This window comes from Solanum pennellii, chromosome 10 (genome assembly GCF_001406875.1).
Source record: "Solanum pennellii chromosome 10, SPENNV200".
Lineage (NCBI taxonomy): Eukaryota > Viridiplantae > Streptophyta > Magnoliopsida > Solanales > Solanaceae > Solanum > Solanum pennellii.
The window spans coordinates 30,854,619-30,863,045 of record NC_028646.1 but is presented as its reverse complement, the minus strand read 5'-3'; the positions used below and the strand labels follow the sequence as shown (position 1 = coordinate 30,863,045).

General features: G+C 33.9%; 1 long non-coding RNA gene across 1 annotated transcript; it reads right to left on the bottom strand.

Annotated features, from left to right (window-relative positions):
* Nucleotides 1-6,463: 6,463 nt before the first annotated feature.
* Nucleotides 6,464-8,419, bottom strand: LOC107001826. Its single transcript, XR_001454468.2, has 2 exons — nucleotides 8,160-8,419; nucleotides 6,464-6,962 (listed from the first exon to the last, which is right to left on the bottom strand). It is a non-coding gene; the product is annotated as an uncharacterized LOC107001826 (long non-coding RNA).
* Nucleotides 8,420-8,427: the final 8 nt, after the last annotated feature.

Genomic DNA, 8,427 nt, shown 5'->3' with positions numbered 1-8,427 from the left:
AAAATTCAATATAACATAAAGAAATACAACACTAAAAATTCCTAGCATTATCTAGCCATTTACACAAAAGTCACTTCATAAACTAAAAGTTGGAAAAATTCATGAGATTAGGTTCATCGAGGTTTTAACATTAAAAACATCAAATAACACTAAAAACAACTTTTATAAATCATTGAAATGTTTTCATGCTAAGATCAACACTTACAGTCAAAAAAAGAGAAGAAGTTAGAGTTTGAAAACCCTTTTTGAAACTTCTTTGAAGTGACTCCTTCAATGAAATAAAGTTTATGGATGAACTACCATACCTCAATGATAAGAAACCCATGAAATTTTGACGAAGAAAATGTCCAAAACGTTTTCTTCTAGCCTTTCCTTGAGTTCTAGCTTTGATGGAGTTTGAGAGAGTACTTTCTCGAGGGAGGAGTTTTGAATATTTAAAATGAAGTCAAAACTACGTATAAGAGAGTAAACTAACTTAAAATACTTCCAAGACTCTAAAACAAACGCCCAAGGTTCATGAAAGACTTGGGGTGAATTTACTAAAACAGCTGAAGCCAAGACGCATCACAACAGATTTTTGCAGGTACAACCTACGACCAATAAACAATGGACCGTCGTCAAAACAACGCCCCATTGACGGGGTGCAACGTTTGGGTCAGAGGTCCTCCTCTGTGCAAGAGACCTTTCAGGTTCAATCGAAGTCCAAGGTCGACGTTTTGTCGTTTGACCAACGGTCCGTCCCTTGTGGCCGTCGTTTGCCACTACTTGGCAGCATCATACCCTTGAGATGGGGTCCTTTTATAGGGCCCCTCGTGGGTCCTAGGTGGAGTCTTACCCAAACATTCAACCCCTATATATTGTCATATAAGTCTTAGGAACCTCCACCAGAAATATCAACAAAAACGGACACATAAAACTTGCCAGAATATACTAACACACACAAGCACATTCCAAGGCACATTTTTAAAACGTCATAGACGTTCTTAGATGTTTGACCTCCAAACATCACCAAATATTAGACACTTTCTCAAATAATCATTTTTAATCATTTTAACACATAGTTAACTCATGAGACACATATGAAGCTCCGGTTTCACCTAATTTGTTTTAGGGACATCAAATTGATGTAGATGTTTAAAGACTTTAAGTATACCATAGGTGCAATATTCCATAGAGAACCTCGATATTCCCTACATAAGAAACTTAACATAGATAATAGCAGTTAATAGATACAAAGTGTTCAAATAAATATTCGTATATTATAAAAGAGTTTGAAAAAAATCATAAGTATTAAATAAGTCTAAATCAGTCATCTACTACATTAATAGAAGTCATTTGGATGTAAACCACCCATCCTATAAAAATCTTAAAACTCAAATAAAGAAAGTAATAAAATTATTCCCATCCTCAAAAAATAAGGACTCACAAATATAAAATACAAATTAAACCCACTAGCCACGAGTGTGAGCACTAGGAGTATCGGGCCCTAAATTAAGGAAAGAGTGTAGGAAAAAGTATGCATTAGTACATATAACGTTCTAAGTATGATAGAAATTCCTAGGTTAATGAAGACCTACTAAAAATGACTTTACATGACATGGAATGACAATGCTAAACCATAATATAAGAGGTTAGAAAACATAAATCATAATCATAGTCAATGTAAGTGAAACGTCTTTAAATCATTTGTGATAAACTTTAGCAGTTACCTTAGTTCATTATCCTGGGATGTTGACGGTGTAAAATACATAGACTATGTGATATATGACATGGAATTTTTTATCCCGCATCGAAAAGATTTCCTTAATTTCAATGGTATGCACCACGAGTCTGAGCTAGAGGGATCCACTAGCTCATGTCTATCTAAGAAAATCATCCTAGGGTAACACACCATTCATAGAACATAGGTAATCGATGTTACTCCACTTGGTGATGACTAGAATATCCAATTGGATAGTGTTTAATCACATTCTTTACATAATCCATGGAAAGGAACAATTAATCAACAAACTTAAGTTAATGTTCATTTACAATATCTCTTGAACTTCATTCAAACTAGGTGAGAAAACCATTAAACCTTATTGATCCATTTTGTTAGAAATCATTTCAACATCATTGATTTGTTACTACCAAAGCATCCTCAAATTATTTACATCAACTCCATAAGAAATGTGTATCATTGTAATTAAATTCATCGTTCATTGTTCCTAATCTTCATCATATGCTCATATTATACAAAATCATGATTCATTCCTATGTTCATATGAATTCAACTTAAAATCATGTAATTACTTCAATTCATTGTTAAAAATAGAAAATAATCTATTTGAATCATAATTTAAAAGAACCTCTGTATATTAAATAAAACTTTTACTTTGAATTAATAATCTAACTTGTAATAGAGCTTTGAGGAACCGTAAAGAAGAAGAACTACTGAGGTGAATACTAGCATATATTATTCGTGATCAATTCCCACAGTCTATGGTGAATGGGAGATCCATACTCGAAACCCTATCTTCATCTTCCATAGCCTTAGATACACTTTTGGAGATGACGTCAAACAGAAATTTAGGAATTAGGTATATGATTTAGAAACGGTAAGGACTTAATCCACTTATACATGTGTTAAAATAGGGGATAATGTAAAATGGTTTTGGTATCAAACACCTACAGGAAAGTACCAACCCCCTTTAAAATAACTGCCAACCCCATTCTATGGAGCCTTAAATTTAAGCAAACTTTAAGAGCATGTCAACGGTGTGTAGGACCTCGTACAACTCGTAGACCCCAAATATAGAGCTCAAATTTTGATCCTAAAATTTCACTATGTCTGGGACTTTCATAAAATACATATCAATGACTCGTAGATCAATCGAAGGACCCTCTAAGGCATCCATAGAATGAGATATTGAAACTTGATTTTGCTAAAACTCAACACAACTTCAGCGATTCCCTTTCTATGACCTGTAGGAAATTCTACATTCTATAGATGGGACTCCTAGACCACTATTGACATTCCAATTCCGTAATTTCCTTTTCTTTTCAACTTTCCCACTTACGATATATTACAATATCTTTAACTTGGGAACAATCATCCTCAAACGAAACTCAAGATAACATGAATATAGTAAGAGAGAAATAAACCACCAAAGATGAACACTCTTAGTGAAACCATAAAATAAAAATGAGGTGTTCCATGAACATGCATGCACATAAAAAAACACGATAATGACAAAGACACATAATTTAAAAGAATCAACCATGAAGGGCTAATAGCATGAGCTGGAACAGAAGAGGACAAAAAAATGATGAGGATACATGATCATCACATCGGCTTCGGCCTCCCAAGTAGAACCCTCAAGAAATGGATTCCTCAAAAGAATCTTCCCAAAATCAACAACTTGTTTCCCCAAGGACTTGCAAGTATAAATTCTCAATAGGAACTTCTTCTAAGAATGATTCTCCTTAAGTCCCATACCTCCCAGAGGAACAATAGTTTGTAGATCTCAAACAAACATCTTCAACAAGGAGGTATTGAATACTAGAAGTACAAATGCTAAATCATTAGACAAATAATGTTCATAAGAAACCTTTCCTATGTGCCTCAAAATCAGATATGGGTCTACATATCAGGAACTATGATTGCCCTTCTTCCAACACCTCATGACACCTTTGATAGGTTGCATTTTAAAGTTAACTCAATCATCAACATCAATCACAAAATTTTTACTTCTAACATTGCTATAAGACTTTTGTCGACTTTGAGCTATTTTTGGACTTCATCTTAAAAGTCAAACTTTCTTAGTCGTGTTATGTACCAACTCGAGATCTATCAAAGCAAATTCATCAACTTCAAACTAGTCTATTAGAGGTATTCAAGTCCTACAATAAAGAGACTCAATTACAGTCATACAAATACTTGAATGGTAGCTATTATTATATGCAAACTCAATCAAAGGCAAGTGATAATCCCAACTACCCTTGAAATCAATCACACAAGCTCTCGACATATCTTCCAATGTTTTTCTAGTACGCTTGGCTTGGAAATTGATTTGAGGATGAAAGATAGTATTGAGCTTAATGCGAGTACCAGGACCCTTTTGGAATGACATCAAAAATTGAAAAGTAAATTGAGTACCTCGATCGGCCATAATAGATAACGATACTCCATGCAACCTTACCGAATCTCTAATATAAAGCTCAGTTTAATCCTATAATGATAATTAAGACTTAATGAGATTAAAGAGAGTTGATTTCTTAGTTCAATTGATTAAATCCTAATGGGATGATACTAAGTTGAATTCTTCATTGGACAACAGTAGCACAAATCGATTTAAAGGGACGATGACTGTGAGGTAAACCTGTATTAAGTCCATATTGAAATCTTCCCTACTTCAATGAAATATGATAATATCTGAAGTCTTAATTTATCATATTAATAATATTCAAGTATCACAACAATTTAACAAAGCGAAAAGTAATATATTTTCATATAAATTACTAAAAAAATAAAAAGTCATATGATTATGTGTCATATATCTCATTATGCCGGTGATAACGATTGATAACACTATTTACCAAAATCTTAGTTACATTATCCATAGGAAAAGATTGATAAAAATGAGGCCTAGAACACGTCTACAGAAGCCAATAATTCTAAATTTTAGCTTCTATATCGATTTTTCCTACTTGACTTTAACTGCATTCATATATGTCAAACAATACTCATTTGGACCAAGACAAATTTAAATGTTAATCATTACTTCCATCCAGTTATGTGGAAGAGAATAAAAATAAAGTTTTTGGATCCTAAACAGAAATAAAAGGAGAAGTAAATTCTTCTTGTTTCATCTTAAATAGATGAGAATATTCTACTATGGAAGAAGAAGACTCCACTTCTATATTCGTTATATGTTATTCTCCCTTCCCTCTTCCAAGCTCTTTTATTCCTAAAGATATTTTGAATAGAAGCTGGAACATCAGTTCTATTATTTTCATAATCAGAATCATTACAGTTTATTGTCCTTCGTTGATGAACTCTTCTACATTGTCTTCTTACTTGATTGTTAGTAGCACTAAGAGTTGGAGTACTTCATGTCCGTCTTTATCCAACAATTTCTTAAATGAGAATAAGGAAACAATCAAAACATTTATTTATAACCATTTCATAGGTGTTAAAACATAATTATTGGCCAAACAGAGAACATTGTTAAATATATAAAACAATCTAAACTTTACATCTAAGTCAACTAATTCAAGCTTTTATCTACTCCCACAATTCAACCTAGATAACTCATCAGATAGCGTCAAGACAATCCTTAATTTCCTCTAGCGTGGGCGTTATTTCGACATCTCCACATCAAAAAACCATCTTCTCATTGTCCCTGAATCGAGTGATAACCTCGATAAACGTGGGCCATACCTTGAAGTCCATTATTGAAGGTAAGTTACCCAAGTGAATCGATATTTCTCTCTTTTGACAATCTTTAAGATTATCCCACCATACACGAAGAATGTTGGGTGTCTTCGTGACCATTTTGAAATGGAGGAATTGACTCGACATCTAAAAAAACATACAACTAGTTAATTGCCATCCCCCACGATACAACAAACATTTAAACACGCAATACATCCTTCAGAACACACAAATATGATCGTCCTATTAAGCCGTGGGCTCTTTCGACTCATGGTGGTATTTCTAATGGGCCCAACACTCCTTCGGTGTTGGGTCATCTTATGCCAATGCGCTATTTTTCGGGATTGGGTTTCGCTTTATCTTAGTTTGACTAAGAATGGGTTGTATTTATAGTGGAAACGGTTAACCAAGCGGACTACTTGGGCTGGGAAAGTTAATGATCGTTGACTATCAAGTAGCCAACTACACTCGTCTGGGTGTCCCGAGAAAATTTTGGTTAATGAATGACTGCGAACCCGCATAATCGTCCTTTAGTGGAAATGAAATAATCGTCGTTTGACGTAATTATGACATGCCATGAATGAAACAGTTCAGTAAAGCAATAGATAAACAGATAAATAGTTAAATCACATAGCCAACATACGTTAATTTAATGTTAGAATCCTCCTACTCCCCAGCGGAGTCACCATTTCTGTTTTATCCGAAATCGGAAAATAATAGTTTTTGAAAGGTCTTCGACTTTTAGAGTCGCCACTTAATTTTTAAAGAAAAATCAAGAAAAAACTATTATTTTAAAAAGACTTAAACAGACAAAATCTTTTGAAAACATGAAAGGGGGTTCGGTGATTTCTATTTATATCTTAGGAAGGTGTTAGGCACCTAAAACATCCGCTAATGCGGTTTTCTGACAACTAACTATATTTGCAAAAACTTGCTTGAAACTCTATTGAAAATTATTTGATAGCGAGCTCTTAAAGTAAGCGAAACTTGTAAATTTGAAAGATTATTATTTTTTTAAACTTGGTTCAATTTTAAGTTGAGAAAACATTTTGGCGTTCAACGGGGTTTGGAGTTTTTCTAACTCTAAGCTAAGGACAAATAAACGAAATCACATAGATAATAAGGTATAAGAGAGGGAGAGAGAGAGATTTTTGGGTCCAATCCCGGGTTCTGTCCACCTTGGCCGGGAATTGAACCCACCAGCTTTGGGTTGACCTTTTTTTTTTGGGGGGGGGGGGGTGGTTTCGACCCATTTTCTTTTTACACCTGTCCTAGACTAAACATGCTATAAAAAAGGTAAATATGGAGAAGTAAAAGGCGACAAGGGCTTATGACCGTTGCAAATAAAAATACAAAATAAGAAAAATAAAAGGGTCTTCAAATTTAACTCCTCCGTGTCCTTGGCTTCTCATGTTAATTTCGATTCAAAATCTGTCCAGCGAATTTTATGGATTGACTCGGAAAGATGGGATTAAGCCTTTTCAGCTTTCTCAAAAATGCAAAGATAGAGGAAGTGGGAGTTGATAATGAACTCGACGCCAAATTACTGCAACAAAGGGATAAGAAATAGTCAAAGGCAGATGACGCGGAATAAATAACAAATTATTAAAAGAACTTTATCCAAAATTAAAGTAGTGAAGATAATGTGAACAAAATGCTAAAGATAGATAAGGAGAATAAGACAAATTTCATGGCAAAATTCAAGATAGGATAAAAATAAAAAAAAATTACTAGCAGGGGCATTCAAAGAAAGTCTGGCACATACTATTTAACCATTTTTACAAGAGTACGACAAATAATCTAATCCAAAAGTTTCTATTGAAGCTTCAAACGACATCAAGAGAAATTTTCATCCAAATTAAAACATAAAACACTTTACTCCCCTCCTAAGTATGCCATGAGAATGAATACATAAAAAAATAAAGAGAATTCTAGCCGAACTTATAACTAAAAGATTTAGTTGAGTCATAACGGGAATTGTTTGAATCTAAAAGATCAAATGCATGCTAAAACTTACAAAAAATAATGAGAGAAAATCTACTGGAGTATGAGTAATCAAAAACTCATAAATACCAAGAAACGAACGAAGAAAATTGATTAAAAAAATTAAAAAAAATCAGCTAATCAGGCTGCCATGCTATCATTTTCAAAAAAAATGAATAGTAGGCTAATCCCAACGTAAAATCGTTACAATACTCACAAGAAAAATGGGTGATGCTAGATAAGAAACAAGGACAACAGAGGTTTTGAAAGAACAGAAAAGAGATGAAGCAACATAAAACCAGGAGGAACTGAAGCTCACGTTAATCACAAGTTTCATTACAAGTACCCCAAAGATGTTCAAGGAATACATGTTACCTAAACTATGGGGGTGAGAATATAACTACGCTACATACACTACCATGACTTTCAATTATGAAAACTCGGACCTACAGATAACAAACTGATATTCGAAGATTGAAAGCATCAGAAGGCAAATCTGGCATCCGAAAGTAAATGAGAAAAAAAAAGACATAGACTCCAAGGAGATGAAATACAGAATCAAAATCATTGAAACCAATATAAAAAATTACGTTGAACGCTGAAACTAGACATGATGTAACGTAAGCATAACATATTAAAGCTGTACAAAATCTCAAATGCAATCTGGGTACAGAACAACATGTTGACAATCCTTACAATATTGAAAACGACACATCGAAACACAAAAGATAAGATGTTATCGTAAAGGAGAAAACTTCACCTTTTTTAGGGCAGAGAACGAGGACAAACGAGCTGAGGAGAGATAACCCTTCACCACCAAACACGACCCTAAGTCTGGAAAGTCAAACAAAGACCTAGGTAGGAAATATAATTTTCCCACACTAAAATACGACAACCTCTACTTTTATAGGTAAACTTAATGTATCTTTAGAGTATTTTTCTATTTGAACCTTTGAATATCTTTATGCTAGAAAACGATCAGGAAAAATAAAGGAAAAGAAAGAAAAGGTCGTCCCCCCCCCCCCCCC